Source organism: Mercenaria mercenaria, chromosome 3, assembly GCF_021730395.1.
Source record: "Mercenaria mercenaria strain notata chromosome 3, MADL_Memer_1, whole genome shotgun sequence".
Classification (NCBI taxonomy): Eukaryota; Metazoa; Mollusca; class Bivalvia; order Venerida; family Veneridae; genus Mercenaria; species Mercenaria mercenaria.
Genome location: NC_069363.1, coordinates 102625816 through 102646681, shown reverse-complemented (window position 1 = coordinate 102646681; position 20866 = coordinate 102625816). Strand labels below are relative to the sequence as shown.

General features: G+C 35.7%; 2 long non-coding RNA genes across 2 annotated transcripts; one reads left to right on the top strand and one right to left on the bottom strand.

The window, feature by feature from the left end:
• The first annotated feature begins 2466 nt into the window (after positions 1–2466).
• Positions 2467–7387, top strand: LOC128555841 (uncharacterized). The gene is made up of 2 exons (XR_008370379.1): positions 2467–2721; positions 6060–7387. It is a non-coding gene; the product is annotated as an uncharacterized LOC128555841 (long non-coding RNA).
• A 3247-nt stretch (positions 7388–10634) lies between these two features.
• LOC128555843 (uncharacterized) lies at positions 10635–16850 on the bottom strand. The gene is made up of 3 exons (XR_008370381.1): positions 15823–16850; positions 14796–14939; positions 10635–14181 (listed from the first exon to the last, which is right to left on the bottom strand). It is a non-coding gene; the product is annotated as an uncharacterized LOC128555843 (long non-coding RNA).
• Positions 16851–20866: the final 4016 nt, after the last annotated feature.

The following is a 20866-nucleotide window of genomic DNA, read 5'->3' as shown; positions in this document are numbered from 1 at the left end:
GCGTAGCGTAGCGGAGCGCAGCAATAAGTTCTATAAAATTTGATATGACCAATAACTGATTTATAGTTTGCCTGTGCAAAAAGTCACGTACACCATGTCGGCGTACGCTTTGAAGTGATAAACGTCCACCCATAAGAATTTTGATTGACAGGTCTAGAGAGGAAAAAGTTGTCTTGAAACTTCAATCAAATACCATTAGCCAGGGTTCATTTTTTACAGTGTTAATTCGTGAATGGTATTACATGTATATGCACATGTCGAAAGTAACTAAAATATGGCAGAAAAGACCGTTTCAACAGAACACAAAACTGAGCTGGATTATCAGTTAGATTTCCTGAACGATGACAACTTCTATATTCCGTTTGGTCAAAATGATGTTACTGTTTCGCAGCTCCTTACTGTCGACACGCAACAATTCTACGACGCCAAGAATGATACTAGTAATCAAGCAGAAAACAAAGAGAACACCCCCAGCAGAAGTGTGCAACAGTATGTATTTTTTAATTTAATTTTTAACTTAGTGCTTTTTGATAACCGATCATAGAGCTAAAAATTCTAGCAATATTTTTGCTCTGATTTGTAATGTTTCATTATCTCCCGCCGATGAAAGTGAGGTGGTAGAGCTATTGAAATGGCGTACTTTGTCCGTCCGTGCGTCCTTCCGTCCGCAGTCATTTCTCGGCAACTAGGTAATAGAATTTTATGAAACTTAAAATAAATATGGACCAACATACTGCAATAATGCCTGTCATTTTTTTATTGGATTGGTCAATTTTCCTTAAGAGTATTGCCCTTGATTTAACGAAAGCATGTGTCCTTCCGTCTGTCTGCTGCCATTTCTCAGTAACATGCAGGTAGAATTTCATGAAACTTAAAATAAATATTGAACAATATACCGCTATAATCATGATGCCCGTCATTTTTATTTTTTTTTTATTTTATTTTTTAAAAATCCACGTCCGCTGCCATTTCTCAGTAGCCATTTGGTAGAAGTTCATGAAACTTAAAATAGATAACAGTCGAATCTGAATGACAATGAATTTACCACAAACCCTTTCATGTACCGTGTTTGTGGCAGTTTGAATTAAATAAATATTCTTTTCTCTTTGCAGGTAGATTTCAGAAGCCGATGTCTACAGTAGATATCAAGAACAAGCAGAGGAACGCTGTTCCTGCGAACACGACTCGAAGTAATATATGGGCGATAAATGTGTGGAAAGAATGGGCCGAGAATCGCAACTTGCAACCAGAAACTGCGTCGGAGCCGGGCTTTCAAATTCCTCTGGATATTGGAAATGGACTTTTGAAATGTTTGTGAAATTAAGCGGAAGAACGGTGAACCCTACCCGCCAGCAACTTTGCAAATATTGCAGCAGGAATTCAACGTTATTTACGTACAGAGAAATTGATGCATGTAAATTTGTTTAAAACGGACGATCCCACATTCACGGAATTTCGAAAAACGTTAGATTCTCAAGTGTGTTGAAACCGGAAAGCACCAAAACAGAATTACAAAATGAAAGCGAAACTGTGAACGTACCAGCAGGTGTTCAGAAAGTCATGATAGTTACACACACGTAAAAAAACTGTGATGGAAATTTAAGTAGAAATTATTACGTGACTGTACTTGTATTTTGTGAACTTCTGGTGAAACTGCTTATGGTAGGTTGACATTAAATTGGGGCTTCACACTTTTTCAGTCTAGTTGATTATTTCAAACGAATTCGATAGAGTGACAGACATTTATTCAAACTACATTTGATATATACTAGTTCAGCCGTTCTTTTCAGTTTTCACTGGATATTTAGCCATGCTGAATAAAGTTCATTTGTGTGTTTGCTTTGAACTATCTGTACTTGATCAACTAATTTCCATAACCTGCTTATTTGCATAAATCCCGCCCCTGTGTTACGACCGATGACGTCACGGTCCCAACACTATCGAGAGAAAATACGTGACATATTTTATGCCATAAAATAAGCGAAACGTATTTTATGTGATATATTTTTCAAATATTTTTAAAAACTTTGCCCTCTGATTGGATAACAAAGTAGGGCAAACTGTAATAAAAAGTATCCCCGTACTTGGATTCAGTGTTATTATATTTTTTGGTCCTTTAGGATGATAAAGTACATCCAATGTTACTATTATATAATTCCGCTAAAGCAGATGCTAGGAGGCGTGAGAGTTGTCCCACATTTCATTACATGTCATGAACAGACTCAGTCAAACCCAATCTACTATCATTTTGCTAAAGGATCTTTTAATAGATTTTAGGGATATTCCCTTCCTTATTTAAGTCCATAAACGTTTGATAAGATAATCGAAACAATGACGATTGGGCTGCGTTTTGATAACGTTAAGTCGTTGCTTTCCTTATTGGATCTTTGCATCATTTATTTTACACTATTTTAAAGCTAAATTTGTATTTTCGGAAAATATCATTAGTCATCAAATAGTCGATAACACAACAAAACATGCGCACTACACCATGTCTCAGTGTGGGATATGTATTAACATTAACGCCAGTTAGTGGCATGTATATTTAACATAACAATATATTTACGTAATATAATTAACTTTGGTAGAATTTTCTTACTCAAGATACCCTTCTACAAAACAATAGATTGAAAACAAACTGATCAATTCTAAATACTAGAAAACGAAAATTGAATTCAAACACATGTGATAATTCTACTTTGGATTTGACTAGACATCAACGTAAGTATAAATACAGATTTCTTAATAAAAATATTGACGTTGCCTTACTACGCGTAAAGGAGAAGTATAGAGTTTTGACATTTTAAACCGTGACGAAAACTGATGTCATAACCTCATCAAAGCGCCGCTGTACTCTGTCACACAGACAGAGCTCACCAATGCTTATTTCACGTAGTGCAATGTATACGTCACAGTCACCAGCCTTCGTTTACTCTTTCAATGGCAAGCGTGTAGGCCAGTCAAAAATTAGTTGTGTTTCAATTTATGTGTTGACTTCTAATTTAAAATAACTGTTTAACATTTTTGATTACACGAAAATGTAAGGTCAACATATAACGGTCTACCGAAGGCACATTATGAAAAGCACGTGCAACTTTCCCGCCAAAATGCGTATAAATTAGCTCATTCAGAAAATGTATCGATCTTAATTATAAAAAACGGGATTGGGTTATTTGTACATAATGTATATAGCACTGTTTAAACAAAATAAATTTTGAAAGTATTATTTTCAGTCAAGGGCATCTTAAGTTTAAAAAGTACATGTATGTCATGACGCCGAACAGACTGACGATTCTTCGGACATAAGTCCCGATTTCGTTCTTAAAGGCGTATGCTAGAATTCCCTGTATATGAGATGGGCGAAAATTTTCCCAATAACAGAATTTCTTCAAACTTTGGATATTGAAGGACAATCATCTAAGAAACAAAAAAATGCAATAAAAATCATAGGTCACCGGATTCGAAAAAGAGTTATCTGCCCTTGAAAACGTCATTTTTGGGGGAAATTCTAGCATACGTCCTTAAATTTCGAGCAATTCGGAAAAAGATATTGTGTGGTGCATGTCTTGGCAAAATAAAAGTGGAAAACCACAGGTCGCCCAACATAACATAAACGAAAATGTTGCAGGCTCGATCTGATTGAGCCTGTTTACGGACGGTAGATCTACATGTTTTAAAACATTTTTATTAAATAGGTATGACGCGAAAATTACCACTTTGTGATATATTTTGGATACATAATTTATTAAATTATAAATCGAATTTTTGACAATAGTCAGTTTTCTTTGCGCTGATCTTGTCACAACTATTTCGAGTGCGGAAAAAAACGGATTATGACAATATTTATCTCTGCAATCATATACCCAGCATTAGCTCTAAATAAAACTATTCTTAATTACATGTTAAGCAAATTAAAAAGCACTTCGAGATGCAAACTGGCTTTGGCAACGGGACGATTCGATTAATAGGTAAATCCCAGTGCGCAAAAGTTTTACTGTATATCAAATTTGTGCGTAACGTCTTTTCAAAGAAGACTGTGACGTGTAAAAAATTGCAGACAATGTATCACATATATATTTTTGAGCCAACACATAAAACATGTTTCGCTACGTATGTGACACTTGCAAGAATCAGACACTGATGCACTTTCTTCCAACGCCTTAACAAAGGACATATTACCGATAACAAATATATGTATAAAAAGCATATTATGTTTTCCTCGTTTGTTTTCAACGGACTGTTGTAAAATTTTCACAGATTACAATTGTCGATATTTCCAAGTGTTTTTTTTTTCTCGATTTCTCTGCCGTATATCTTCAAGAATAATGTATCTATTTATGTCCCTGATATCTTCAAACAAGACCACTAACGTCGTCTTTTCAAGACAGCGCAAAATTACATACCTGGTTTAGATTAATTAAAATTTAGTTTTTTTTCTATTGCTGGATATAATGAAATGATCAAAAGAAGTAAGTTCTTATTTCATAGCATTCTTTCATAAGACGAATGTTTCCGATAAAGTGCTCTCCTATACATGACATACGCACGATTACAATATGCGAGTGCGTATTGTCCAACTCAAATACACTGGACCTCCGTTGCCGAGTGGGTTAAGGTCCCTGACTTCGAATCACTTGCCGTTCACCGATGTAGGTTCGAGTCTCACTCGGAGCGTTGAATTCTTCATGTTAGGAAGCCATCCTGCTGGCTTCCGGAAGGCTGGTGGTTCTACCCAGGTGCCTGCCGGTGATGCCATAGCTTGAATGTCGCCTGTGTCGGTGCGACGCTAAACCAACAGACTCGATTACACGGATACAAAAGTGCATGACACCGATGACACGATAAACCGATGACACGATTCTGTTACATCTATTATTTCAGAAACTGTACTGAGAAAACCGACGTCACGTAAAACTTTTGCCGATTGAGGGCAGGATGATACGAGACAAAAATATTTAATGAACTGAAATAAAAACAAATAAAGCGGCAAACAAACAAAAATTTGATTTAGGCCTAACCGAGTGCTTGCAACATGCTTATTGATAAACTCCATCCATAGTGAAATGTACACGCACATGACATTTCGGTACCCTTCAAAGACATGTACCCGAGGTCACGGAGGGCAAACGGGTGTTTGAAGTGATTGACATGTAAACGACTACAAACTGGCAAACTCTATTCTTCTCCTTTACGCGTAGTATCTTTGAGAAAAATAATGTACTTAAGTTTTCTGTTTTAAGTAGATCATTATTTATTTGATAAAGTAAACGCAGTGATGACTATGTTGTTAATTGAGGAAGCTATTGGTCCCTCAAGATTGGAGATCGTAGATTTAAAACATGCTAGTACATGAAACTACTACTTGGTGTCCAGGAAACGGACTTAAATTCATCCTTGAGATTTAACATACTATAATAAGTTTTGTTTTTACTTTTATCATCAATAGCAATCACGTTCTTTATCGTTTATATCTACTATTGCTCTATGCATTAAATTACTAGAATTAAAGGTGGTAAATCTAGTTTTGGGCATCCGCCCAAGATAACATTATTTAACTAAAACAAAGAAGTATAAAATAATTTATTTTTATAGCTCTTTGAGTAAAAGAATAAACTTGATAAACATTTGTCTAATGAAATATATAAATGTGAGAACAATTGTATAATATTTGTCAAAGATTTGTATTGTCAGTTATATATTTAGCTTAAATACGAAAGAACAGCGGGTTTTAAAATTATAATTACCTATCTTCGTGTATCTTGGTTCGTTATGCCGCCAAGATAGACTGAAAATAAATTGAGGCCTAAACCACACACAGTTTTAGAACTTGCCTTTTAGTTCAGATTGTTAAAATATCCCTCTATCTATCAAATACAAATTTTTCTTTCTAATAGGATGTATGAAAGCGTATAATGTCATAAAATGTTACTGAAATATGATTGACCACCTTTAAAGACCACTTACTGAGGAAATATAAAAATAGTTTCCGTCCCAATCAATGCCGATTGTGAAGTTAAGCTAGCACGCAATAATAACATGATGGTATGATAATATTACAGGTTTGGAAAGTTTAATTCATGACCGACGGCTCCGTACTGTATCGTCTTCTTAGAGAAGATGAAAACCCATTAGCCGAGGGGATAAAAGCAAAACTGCCTCTTGATGAAAGTCTTCCGTGGTCACATGTTCGAAACGGATCAAGAAAAAATTCCCAGTGGATATCAACTACTGCTTCTATAGAGGCTGTTGAAAAATTTGTACGATTAAGAAGGAAGAAACGCGGGAGTCGATCAGTGTGCAGAGTTGTCAAGATAAATAGGAAAAAACTTGAAAATTATGCAAAAGAATGTGAACTGAGTGTAGAACAGGATTTACCACTACATCAAGAGACATTTTGCGGCAATGGATTCTGGGAAAATGTCGTTCCTTTTGAGAAGAAAACTGGAAAAATATTAGATTTAACTAAAATGGAGGTTTTAGATACATATCTTCCGAAACAACCCAATGATCCAAAATTTAACGAGCGAGCAAGAAGTTTTGCGACAAAATATCATGAGGTTCTTGTTGAACGCTTCATTCCAGCTAACTGCTGTATATGTGTTATTAAATACACATAATTATAATTTTAGTTCTTCAAAAAAAAACTTCTTTTATTTTGCATTTGAATAATTCGTTGTTTATGTTGTCATGTGTTCAATGTTTTATTATACTCGTAATGTTACTCTACTTGGTCGGTATAAATGTTGCTCATTTCAGTAACTTGACTCAACAAGACAAAGTCAGCTATAATTTTGTTTGGATGCGTTCTGTATGCTTCCTAAGGATACCTTCAGTTGTTTAAAGCATGTATAAATAATTGAATCACAGAACTACATACTGGTAGTAAAAAAGCTAGACAGCAAGGACAAGTAAAATATAGACAAATAAAGAAACACAGCGGGTGCTGCCTTTGAACATTTCGTGGTAAAACAAGAATTTAATTCGGTGCATACAAAACCTCACGTTCAAAGTTATGGGACAGTGTAATAAAAAATTACTACCACCAGATAAATAGGCTTATGGTACCAGGTAAGGGTAGATGACGAAGGTGTACGGAAAATTTTGTAAACAGCAAAAATGCTTGTGTAAAAAATATAAATGAACCATACAAGTATACAAGAAATGCCTTTGAAGAAGACACAGCAACAACAGAAATACCTCGACATTGTTTATAGACATGTATTACGTGACTTTGTTCTATTTATATAGCAGCATGTGTTCAGAAATGATAATCAATTACACAACAGAGAGTAAAACCTCCATTGTTTGCTTACTTCATAACTGGTTTAGAGAAACATGTTTTACTGTTATTTGAATGAAGTTATCTAAATAGTAAGATAGTAGTATATGTACTTCATCCTCATTTTTACTGCAGTTTATGTTCGTTGTAGTATACCTATCCGTTTGAATATAAATGAAGTTGTTGTTGGGTTTAACGTCACACCGACACAATAATAGGACATATGGAGACTTTCCATCTTTGACGGTGGAGGAAGACGCCCGGAGGTGCCCCTCCGTGCATTATTTCATCGCGGGTAGGCTGCTACTGGGTAGAACCACCGACCTTCCGTTAACCAGATGGATGGCTTCCTCACATAAACAAGAGGGCCATGGTGGCCCTATATCGCTCACCTGAGTTTAATTACTTGCTTGAACAAATTTCTTTGCTAAAGCTTCAAAAAAAAAAAAACTAGGTGAGAAGGTCATGGTAAAGATTCTTCAAGATAAGTACTGAAATCTGTTAAAAAAATATACAAATCTCTTTGCTGTAGCTTCAAAAACAAGAAAGTAGGTCAGTAGGACAGGGCTAAGAACATTAAAGATGAGTATTGAAATCTTTATCGAAAGTTACTGACGTGGTCCAAATTTCTATGCTGTTATGATCGGTGTGCAAAACTGTACATGTCATCAAATTTCAAGGCTGTATCTTAAAAAAAAAAAGTAGGTCAGTAGGTCAAGTTCACAGTCAAGTGACCCCTAATTACTTGGGGTCCTCAGGTTATTATAATTGAACAATCTAGGAAATATAATCAGGTAATTTTTGAAGTATTTTTTCCTACATGTATATAACACATATACAAGTGACCCCCGGGGCGGGGCCTCTTTTCACCCCAGGGGCATAATTTGAACAATTATGGCAGAGGACCATTAGGCAATGCAACATATCAAAAGCCTAGGCCTTGCAGTTTCAGGCAAGAAGATTTTTAAAGTTTTTTCCTATATAAGTCTATGTAAAACTTGGGACCCCCTGGGTGGGGCCTCTTTTCATCTCAGGGCCATAATTTGAATAATCTTGGTAAAGGACCACTAGGCAATGCTACATACCAAATATCAAAGGCTTAAGCCTTGAACTTTCAGACAAGAAGATTTTTATTTTTTCTTCCTATTTGTCTATGTAAAACTTGGGGTCCCCGGTGCAGGGCCTCTTTTCACCCCAGTGGTATAATTTGAACAATTATTGTAGAGGACCATTAGGCAATGCAACATACCAAATATCAAAAGCCTAGGCCTTGCAGTTTCAGGCAAGAAGATTTTTAAAGTTTTTTCCTATATAAGTCTATGTAAAACTTGGGACCCCCTGGGTGGGGCCTCTTTTCATCTCAGGGGCATAATTTGAATAATCTTAGTAAAGGACCACTAGGCAATGCTACATACCAAATATCAAAAGCCTAGGCCTTGGAGTTTCAGAACAAGATTTTTTAGTTTTTTCCTATATGTCTATGTAAAACTTGGTACCCCCGGGGCGAGGCCTCTTTTCACCCCAGGGACATAATTTGAACAAACTTAGTAGAGGACCACAAGGCAATGCTACATACCAAATATCAAAGGCCTAGGTCTTGTGGTTTCAAACAAGAAGATTTTTAAAGTTTTTTCTTATATAAGTCTATGTAAAACTTGGGACCCCCGGGGTGGGGCCTCTTTTCACCCCAGGGTTTTAATTTGAACAATTTTGGTAGAGGACCATAAGGCAATGCTACATACCAAATATCAAAGGCCTATGTCTTGTGGTTTCAGACAAGAAGATTTTTAAAGTTTTTTTTTCTATATAAGTCTATATAAAATTGGGACCCCCGGGGGGGGGGTGGCGGGGGGGGCTCTTTTCACCCCAGGGTAATAATTTGAACAATCTTGGTAGAGGACCACCAGGCAATGCTACATACCAAATATCAAAGGCCTATGTCTTGTGGTTTAAGACAAGAAGATTTTTAAAGTTCTTTCCTATACATGTCTATGTAAAACTTGAGACCCCCGGGGCGGGGCCTCTTTTCACCCAAGAGACATAATTTGAACAATCTTGGTAGAGGACCACTAGATGATGTCACATACCTAATATCAAAGCCCATTGCCCTGTGGTTTTTGACAAGAAGATTTTCAAAGTTTTTTTCCTATATAAATCAATATAAACCATGTGACCCCCGGGGTGGGGCCATATTTGACCCTAGGGGGATAATTTGAAAAATCTTCGTAGAGGACTACTAGATGATGTTACATACCAAATATCAAAGCCCTAGACCCAGTGGTTTTGGACAAGATGATTTTCAAAGTTTTTTCCTATATAAATCTATGTAAACCATTTGACACCCCCCACCCTCCAAGGGCGGGGCCATATTTGACCCTAGGGGATAATTTGAACAAACTTGGTAGAGGACCATTAGATGATGCCACATACCAAATATCAAAGCCCTAGCTACTGTGGTTTTGGACAAGAAGATTTTTAAAGTTTTTCCTTTTTGGTTGCCATGGCAACCAGAGTTCTGTATGGAATTCATTTCTTTGACTAATTTTCAATGAGGATCATGCAAGGAACATTCTGTGAAGTTTCATCAAAATTGGACTGGTGGTTTAGGCTGGGAGGTGTTGACGGACGACGGAGGACAATCACTGACCACAAAAGCTCACCCTTGTGCTCAGGTGAGCTAAAAATGCAACGCCACAGTTAAGGCTCGAACCCACATTGGTGAGGCGAAATTAATTTGGAGTCAGCGAACTAAACCACTCGGCCACGAAAGCCCTTTGACTATTAATAAAGGGAACGCAATTCAGAATACGGTTGTACTGATGCTTGATGATAACAACGCACTTTCCATCTTCCGTCTTCTGAGCTAAGCTTTGAACATAACGGCGGCAAAATAGCTTCTATGTGTTTATAAGTTATTGTATTGCCAAGGCACATGGAATTTAATTTGTGATTTACATTTTGTCCTCGTGATTTTTAACACGGTGGTCTCTTTGAACAAATATTTTCAAACAACCAGGCACAAGAGGCATGTCTGATAAAGTTAAACACTATACCTCTGTTGGGACAGTTTCACTCTGCACCTGCACACCTTAGTATGATGGCAAATATTCCTGTAACGTTTTGCGACTTTGAGTTTCTTTTTCAAATCTATAACTATCCAAACTAATTGGCATAACAACATTTTTATGAAGAGCCCGCCATAATAAGGTTCTCAATTTTAGTTAAAATTTATGGCATACAATTGGTACTATTATGTAAAAGCAGAGATAAAATGCGAGTAGATTTATAACTATCACAACATTTCATCGTTGCTGGATGTAAGGATGGACAGGAAGCAAGTAAAAGAAAAAATAACTCAATAACAACAACTTTAATAATGAATAATGATGATAATAAATACATGTATTTTAAATATACTGTCATTCAGCTAAGAACAAACATGGAGTGTAAATAAAACCTAAATTGCATACTGAAGAAACCCCATGGCACAAACATTAAAGTCTAATGTATATTCTTTTTTTTCCTCAAATATTTAAACTGTGAAAATAAATAAACACTATGAATATGATAAAACAAACAAATGGAATTCAAAATACTATTTATCTATACATAAAATGGTTATATAAAAATAATTTAGTAAATTAATACACATGATATTATAACAGTACATTGTGGACTAAAGAAAAATGAAACAAACATTTAAAAGCAAAGTGGACGGATTCTATGCGGTAAAATTGAAAAAAAAAATATTTCAATTAACAGAATTTATAATGTAGACTGTTTTGTTTGCCAATAAAAGAACAGAATATTTGTTTATTTTAGTGTAAGGTTGAACAATCTTCCACCAGTGAACACCAGATGCAATGTTTCCACGAGTGGTTAGTGGAAATGTAAGATATGGGTGTTCAGGAGTGAAAGATATTTTGATTAAAAAACAAACAAATTTTCTTTTCATTTCATATTTTGACTAAATTTACCCACTTCATTTCTTAATTACCAGTAAAAATATATCTGTTATTTTTCAAAGTGAAAATATCAGATATAGTTCACTAATACTTGGACAATTCAGCGAGAAACACGTTTTAAAGATAACTTTGTACTTTTCAACATGAGTTTTTGTTTTATTCAAATAAAGACATCTTCTACAGAGGGAATAGTTTAATTCAGACAAAACGAAATAAACATTTTAATAACAATAACAAACAAGCATACAACAATATTTAGTGCTTTAACTAAAGACATGTTCTAATGCAGAGTACATTTGAGACAGAAAGAAACAAGCAAACACATATGTGATAAATGGATATTGCAGATCCGCCATGTATCATACATCAAAATCAGGCAAAATATATATGTAAGTACACCTCTGGTGAACAGATTCATAAGGCAAATGAGAAAGACGCTTGCTGGGGAAGCTAATAAAATAAGTCCACAAGAAAGAGACAAGTGCAACTTAAGTAACCAAAATTGTACATATATTATTCACCTAAAACCAGAAAAAGGTATGTTCAGGGAAACAGTTCATGTATGATAGGGCTATGGCTGCCAGAAAGTGGAATGCCTGATACTCGGTATTCACAGATGGTCTTTAACAAAGGTTTCTCCATATACAGAAGCAAAAAAGAAGATACATTTTCCTAGCAACTGGGTGATATTTTCAATGCAGGAATATTGTCAATTATATACATCACAAATTAGCAATCTGACACATAACAAGAGCTGTCCAAAAGACAGCGCGCTCCACTATTTGGGGATTTGAGAGTAAAATGAATATATGTCTGAATAAGAGACCTATACTTTAAAAGGAAGATACACCAAGGGGCATAATTCCATCAAATACACAAATTTGAGTTATTAGGATTGTTACAACACATGCAGATGATGATGATACAGATATATTTTGAGTTTCAAGTCATTATCTTATATAGTACCAAAGTTATGTCCAGAAAACGAAGTTTGTACAATATTTAAGTATAAAAGGGGCATAATTCAGTCAAAAATATGAATCAGAGTTATGGGAATTGTTACCACACATGCAGATGATGATGATAAAGATACATTTTAAGTTTCAAGTCTTTATCTTATATTGCATTAAAGTAGTATCCAGAAAGTGAAGATTGCAAAAACGTTTAAGTACAAATGGGGCATAATTCTGTCAAAAACACAATTAGAGTTATAGGGTATGTAGCCACACATGCAGATGATTATAAACAAATACTTATAATTTCAAGTCATTATCTTTTAAAGTACCAAAGATATGTCTATAAACGAAGCAAAAAAAATAAACATGAAAATAATTCTAAGTATAACTCCTTGGTGACCTTGACCTTGGGTATAATGGGCCAAGCCCCTATACACACTTTGTTTGTATGCTGGACAATATTTATGTGAACTTTCAGTATGATATAAGCAAAAGTAACAAAGATATGACAGAAAAGAAAAGGTTGTCGAAAACTTTAACCTTAAAAATAACCTAAGTATAACAGCTTGGTTTGTATGCTGGACAATATTTATGTGAACTTTCAGTAAGATATAAGCAATAGTAACAAAGATATGACAGAAAAACAAACGTTGCCAAAAAACTTTGACCAAGAAGGGTCACGCCGACACCGGGGCGAGTAGTATAGCCCCCTATTCTCCGAATAGTGGAGCTAAAAATGAGGAATGCCTGACCAGGTCTGTAAAACAGAGGGAAAAACTTACAGGTAAAACTGACCGAAAGTTGACATACAACAGTGAAAACACCCAGTCTATGAGTATGAAACTGCAATTTCTGCCACAATGGGTCTATGAATATGAAACTGCAATTTCTGCCACTAAGATAAAAAATTGCTGACATACCAAATATGGTCGAAGCAAAGTAGAAATACATTAGCTATAAACCTGAAGCTGAAAAACCAATCATAGGTGAACTTCTTTTCTAAGTCAATGATGGACACAGGAAAATGATCTTAACCCTTACCTTGCTGAATTTCTAAAATGAACTTGTCCAAATCCAATTTAGGCAGTGCCATTAACTGTTAAAAGGGGTGCTTATCAGAAATATTCTGACTGAATAGCAAACAGTGCAGATCTTGATCAGACTGCACAGATATGCAGGCTGATCATGATCTACACTGGTCGCAAAGTGAGAATCAATCCTGTGCAGCATGCTAAGGGTTAACTATGAACCTGGCTCAGGGGAGCTAAGAACATGATGCATTAACACAAAAATAATTTACAATGATTATTCAAAAGTTAACTTATGACACATATACACATATTTTCTTTGTGACTTATCTTAGAGTGTGCTCAATACTAAATTCTACATGAACAAAACTATTTAATATACATGTACTGGAAAGGTTGAACAAATTAAATGTCAAATGTGGAATATAAATAAATTAATATGTGAATGACTTTGGTCAAAACAGACTGAAATAATAATCTTGCAACTATATATATATTCTGTATTTTTTATTAATCTTATGTGGAGCTGCATTTGGTGCAACAGTGATTTTGCCTCATGACAATTGAAGAAAAGTGTGCAAGAATTATCAATTAAATCAATAAAGTTATTTCAAAATATTAGTGACTATAATAACAACATAAGAGATATCACATGCATCTCTCAACTAGTGTTTACGTCTGCTGTTATAATCTTCTTAGAATTCTGTACTATATTTAGCTTACTATTTTGAGATCATGTCATTTCAAACAAAACAATTTTTTAATGCACAATATGGCCTTTCCACTGATCCTTTCAAGTGTCACACTCTGTTATTTATAAAAATGAAAATATTGTTGCTTGCTAATCTTTTGTTCTAGTTGCTATTTGGTTACTGCAACTGACCTACTTCTAAGAGTGATCTTGACCTTTGTTACTTGTTTACATTACCTTCCTCGTATAACTTGTATACAAGCTGAAATGAAATAAACGTGTAATTTATATTTTCATCAGTAATTATATAAAACAGATAATTTTATAATTAAACTCAATATTTGCAATGTAAATAAAGTCTGTGCTGAATTCTGATATGCATTGAAACTGGTCTGACTACAAAAACTAAAACTTGTGTGTCATTTAACCTTTAGCCTGCTGGCGGCGAGTTATTCTGCCTTTACAACCAGTGCAGACCAAGATTAGTCGCTATTCAGTCGGTAAATTTTCATTGAACACCCCTTCAAATACTAAATGGTACTGCCCAAACTGAATGATGGACCAGTCCATTTTAGGAATTTAGCAGGCTAATCATGGTCTGCACTGTTCGCTATTCAGTCGGTAAATTTTTATTGAACACCCCTTCAAATACTAAATGGTATTGCCAAAACTGAATGATGGACCAGTCCATTTTAGGAATTTAGCAGGCTAAAGGTCATTTAAAAAAGCTCTGAAACTAAGCAAAGTCTTAAAATTTGTTTACATTGTAATAAGTTTTTAACAAACGATCACATTTACTTATCCAATTTCTATCCCTTAAAATTTTAATGTTCCTATGTAACTAGGATATTGCTTTACATTTCAATCTGAACTTACACTCTTGAACTTGACCTTGAGATTATCTACAAATTGTTCCGGTGTTTTTCCAACAGATACCAAAGACTCGAGAGGTTTACCGGGCCTTTCTCGAGAATAACTTTCCTCCAGACCAACTGGGATATAGTCTGTGTTCACTTCAACCTGCAAAACAATTAGTCAATGTTTTAACATCAAAATCAAGCTTTATACAAATAATCTAGTTTTGTATGTATAACAAGAGCTGTCAGTGGACAGCGCGCTCGACTATTCTCAGTGCTTTATAGTATAATATAAGCTATGAGTAAAACTATAACATTACAATAAGCATATTCTATGTCGAAAAGGGGCCATAGTTAAGTCAAAATGCTTGATGAGTTGCCTCCTCCTTTTTACAGACTGGGGTCATGATGGTAAACATGTATGCAAAATATCAAAGCAATATCTCAATGGACTTTGAAAATATTTGGGGTGGTACGCAAACTTTAACATTTAATCTAAGTAGAAAAGGGGCCATAATTCAGTCAAAATGCTTGATAGAGTTGCCCCCTTCTTTTTACAGACTGAGGTCATGATGGTAAACAAGTATGCAAAATATCAAAGCAATATGGCAATCGCCTTTGAAAATATTTGGGCTGGTACGCAAACTTTAACATGTGTGTGATGCTAACGCTCACGCTCAGGCTAACATTATTCTTCGTATAGTTGAGCTAAAAACAGAAACTATGAAACTATGGCAATTATGGTTTATACCAGGTGTTTTTTGTCATAATTACACACTGACTGGGCAAGAAAAGAAAAGAGTTGTAATAAATAGGAATAGGTTTCAGCTGATAATGCTGGGACAGATAGATCTTTATACGATGATGATTTTTATGAATTTTCACCCTTTATCTTGGAGCAAATATGATGTTATCTTAACCATAAACTAAGTAGGAAATCTTTAAAATCTTAATTCTTAGTTCTTATCATGCTTGACATCATGTATATTTTCAAAGAAAATTGTTAAAAGATGAACACAGTCTGTGTAAAAGAGATGTATGAATACCAGTTTGTTGTGCGAAATATCTGAAACAAGTTCATCGTCTCTCCGAGCATCTGCTACGCGTACAAATATAGCAGATCCCTCTAACAAATGTATCTGAAATCAGAAGCATTAACTAGAAAGATATGATAGAAACATCAAAACAGTAAGCTTTATATCAGTATATACTCATCAGCCTTTATTGGTAAGGCTGAAAACCTCTTTTTTAACCCCCGCCACAAGTGGTGGGGGGTTATAGGAATCATTGAATGGTCTCTGTCCGTCCTTCTGTAACATTTTGTATCCGCTCTGTATCTCCTAAACCCTTTGAAGGATTTTGATGAAACTTAGGTCAAATGTTCACCTCATCAAGACAATGTGCAGAACCTATGAGTCAGCTATGTCGGTTGTAGGTCTGGGTGACAACTCAAGGTCAAAGGTTTGAGCCTTCCATTTCTTGTCCGCATCTCCTAAACCCCTTGAAGGATAATCATGAAACTTGGGTCAAATGATCATCTCATCAAGACCATGTGCAGAACCCTTTAGTCAGCCATGTCGACTCAAGGTCAAGATCACAACTAAAGGTCAAAGGTTTGATCCTACCATTTCGTATCCGCTCTGTATCTCTTAAACCTCTTGAAGGATAATTATGAAACTTGGATAAAATGATCACCTCATCAAGACGATGTGCAGAACTCATAAATCGGCCATGTCAATTCAAGGTCAAGGTCACAACTCAAAGTCAAAAATTTGAGCTTTCCATTTTGTGTCCGCTCTGTATCTCCTAATCCCCTTGAAGGATTCATATGAAACTTCGGTCAAGTGATCACCTATCCAAGACGATGTGCAGAACTCATGAGTCAGCCATGTTGGCTCAAGGTCAAGGTCACAACTCTAGGTCAAAGGTTTGAGCCTTCCATTTTGTGTCCACTCTGTATCTCATACACCCCTTGAAGGATTTACATTAAACTTGGGTCAAATGATCACCTCATCAAGAACTCATGAGTCAGCCATGTCAACTCAAGGTCAAGGTCACAACTCAAGGTCAAAGGTTTGAGTTCTGTATCTCCTAACCCCCCCCCCCCCCCCCCCCCCCCCCCACCCACCCCTCATGAAACTTGGGTCAAATGATAACCTCCTCTAGACGATGTGCAGAATTCATGGGTCAGCCATGTCAGTTCAAGGTCAAAGTCACAGCTCAAGGTCAAAGGTTTACCCTTTCACTATCCATACAAGTGGCGGGGGATTTAGCTGTCTTTCAGGCTGCCTTGTTCTTAATAGTATGTAAAATTTGAAGTACATTTTGGATATATATCTGATGAAAATGTTTTTTAAGTATGTGATAAGGTAACCAAAAAATAAAAAGGGCACAAAATAAATGCAACTTTGCGCTGGCATCTATACGATAAGTAGGACCATCTGTGGAGTTAAACAATTTTGCTGCCAATATTACAATCTTCAAGGGATAGAATATGATCTTATCCTGACATAGGGTTCTACTCTAAGGGTGTGCATCAATAGATTATCAGATTTGTATTGAGAAATATGCAACAGATATAAGTTTAGAATTTGGGCAGTAGCGAAACCACGAGCGCATATTTCTCGATGCAAAGTTTATCATCATTTTGTTGCTTATATATTATTGTAAAATCATTCATATTTTTGGCTGAGAAATTTTGAAAGTTTTTGAGGTAAATGTACTTCTTGATTCTACGTCACCCATTATATTATGTGGTTTTATTAGTGACGTCACTAACCTAAATTGAAATTAACATGTTGATATTAAAAAATTGACGATTGTTCCATTTTAACTTAACAGAGACACACTGGCCATAGCTTTCGCAGAAGCGGTGGTTCCAACGCCGCGGCAGTGGAGGATTCGTCGCAGAAGCGGTGGAGAAATATGGCCGACTGACTACATTTATGCTGTCATCAGTACGTTTTCTAATGACCTTTTCACGTTTGACTGAAAACAACCAGTGAGACAGGAGCCCACATGTGTATTCTTCCAACCAGAAACACTTGTTCAGTGCAATTCTTTGTCATTAATGTAAACGCTTCTGTACAATTTGACGAGGGACTGTCGTTTTTGTAGAATTCCCATTAAAAATGGTAAAATCTTGTACAAAACGACCCCTGAGCACGTTTGCAGCAAATCGTAAGTACGGCCCTGTCAAGCAATAACTATTTCTTCGTAATAGGTGAATTTTCATTACAGGCATATGAAAAAATCGACCAAAAATGATTCCAACGCAGTGTGCGATGGGTACATTTGCAACGCATTACGGTGGATCTTGTTTCTTTAATGTTCGTTATGGACTTTTAACTTAAGTAAACAGCATTTTCCTGGGATTTTGAGTCGGGTAGGTCCATGAAATCACTTTGACATCAGACAGCAACAGAAACTTAATGTTAAGTAATAATTTACTATTGATTTGCACTTCCGTTCTGTTGAATGCACACACGAAAAGCTTTATTTTAAACCATAATTATTTTACTAAATCTACTGCCAAATAATAACGCCATGTTCTTTCGTACTAAATACATTCCAATTATGATTACTAATATTAAAGCATAAAGGTTTTCTTCATTTTCCTTTTCCCTTATTATATACAAAATATCAACTGACAACATCGATTGTTTGATTAAGGATGATTACCCGTAAGATGCCTCAATTTCACCAAAAGCGTACATACAACTTGATAATTAATGTAAGCTTTGAAAATGTCAAACGATAGAAATAAGGTGCATATTGACAAGTTATATTATAGTGACAGGAGTTCTCACAAATTTCCTTTAGATTACCTCACCCGATTTTTTTTGATGAGTTATCTCCCCTTAAAACTAGAAAAAAAAATCTCCTTTTCCATATGGGTAATATTAGATGTTTTTTGATGTTTGTATCAGACTCATATAAAGCAGCTTTCTACCGCAAAATTTTCTCGAAACTCAAGCTCAGATTCTCATAATCAAAGAAATTATATATTTCCCATAGGCATCAATGTTAACTTCAATACCGGTTATCTCCCCAAAACATGATAGATTTAAAAAATTCTCTCGGTGAAACGTTTTTAATTTTGAATGTCTTTAAAGTGACCAAATGTCATTTAAATATTACCATCAAGTTACAAGATATGAGATATGGCTATTACACCATGTTATCCTTAAATGCTTACCCCATGCGACTTTTACATCATAGAACAGACCAACTTATCTAATATACAAACTGACAGGGTTTCTGCTGTCCCTTTTTTTTTTTTTTTTTTTTTTGCCATATAATATCGAAGTCGGGTTTGCATTAGGGTGGGGGCGGGGTGTATTCTCCAACACACTGCACATGCTGCAACCATTTGTCATTTTTATAGGTTTTTAGTCATGTTTTAGCATATTTAAGTATGTTCCAAGCTTTAATTTCTCTTCAATTGTTATAATAAGAATAACTGAAATGAGTTGATTCCTTGTCGTCCTCTTGGCACTAGAACAAGGAGTTAAAGATCTCTTAATATGTTTGATTGGCACTGTGACAGTTTTCAGAGGAGAAAGAAGTTTTTGTCTTTCATTTATTGTAACACTTCTTTCTGCTTGTCTGTTGTTAGTTGTCTGTTCTCTGTTTCTCCGTTTATCTTTCAATGTTAAACTTAGCCTTAAAATCACCAAGATAAACATTACTGAAGATAATTTTTTTTTGGTTGAATTTAACGTCGCACCGACACATGATGGATCATATGGCGACTTTCCAGCTTTAATGGTGGAGGAAAACCCCAGGTGCCCCTCCGTGCATTATTTCATCAAGAGCGGGCGCCTGGGTAGAACCACCGACCTTTCGTAAGCCAGCTGGATGGCTTCCTCACATGAAGAATTCAACGCCCCGAGTGAGGCTCGAACCCACATCGATGAGGAGCAAGCGATTTGAAGTCAGCGACCTTAACCACTCGGCCACTGAAGATAAGGCCATGAATGTGGCGTATGATATTAACAGGCTTTTATTTTGATTTGACCTGGTGACCTAGTTTTTGACCCTACATGACAAAGTTTCGAATTTGACCTATATAGAGATAATTAAGATAAAAATTCCATGCACAGTGTGTCTAATCACGTGATCGAGCTATGTCATTTTGAGCTCGAAAGTGAAAGTAGAAAGGTAAACAAAAATTGAAAATCAGGGCGTAAGGTTTTTAATCTATATATTGTGTTTATATCATGCATATGATTAGAAACCTATTTGAAAGTGCTATCCCCGCGATTTCCCCACCAAAAGCTTTTCGTTTAAATGCTATTCCTGTTGAATTGACTTGCACATTGAGCGCATACTGACGAAAGTGGTTGAACAGGAATAGCGTTAAACGAGAAGGTTTTGGCGGGACAATTGTAGTACCGGGGGTAGCACTTATAAATAGGTTTCGAATGATGTACATGATATTAACACAATATATTGAATAATAAACTTACGCCCTGATTTATAATTTTTGTTTACGTTTCCACTATCACCCTCGGGCTCAGAATGACGTAGCGCGATCATGCGATTGGGCACACATATGCAAGTTTGTATCAAATCCAAGGATAAATGAAACCTTATATGGCTGAGAGGGCCAGAGTAGAAAATTTGCCCCTTTCAGGGGTAGTATCTCTTGAACATATGATGGAATCTAGCTGGTTTTCAATAGGAACCGAGATCTTATTGTGACTTAATTTGTGTGTAAGTGTGGTTAAAGTCGAAAGTAAAATGTTACTGCTATCATGTTCATAAGGTGAACATTTTGGCTCCTTCGGGGATTAAAATCTGTTGAAAAATGAGGTCTCTATCGTGTTCAAAAAAAATTGTGAACGGACGACGGACAGACAGACGACTGACGGAGGACGGACGAAGGGCAATCAAATAATCTCAAATTGTCACTAAGAAAAAAATCTAAACTTTTTCCTTGACACTTTGAGATTCTGTGGTAATTAAACGTCTAAAAATAAAAGGATATTTTTGAAGAAGAGGTAAATTAGCCTACATGTAAAAAGTCTTAACTCCAGTAACACAGCTGCTCAATGGCATTTTGTTAAGGTATGCTACATATTAGTA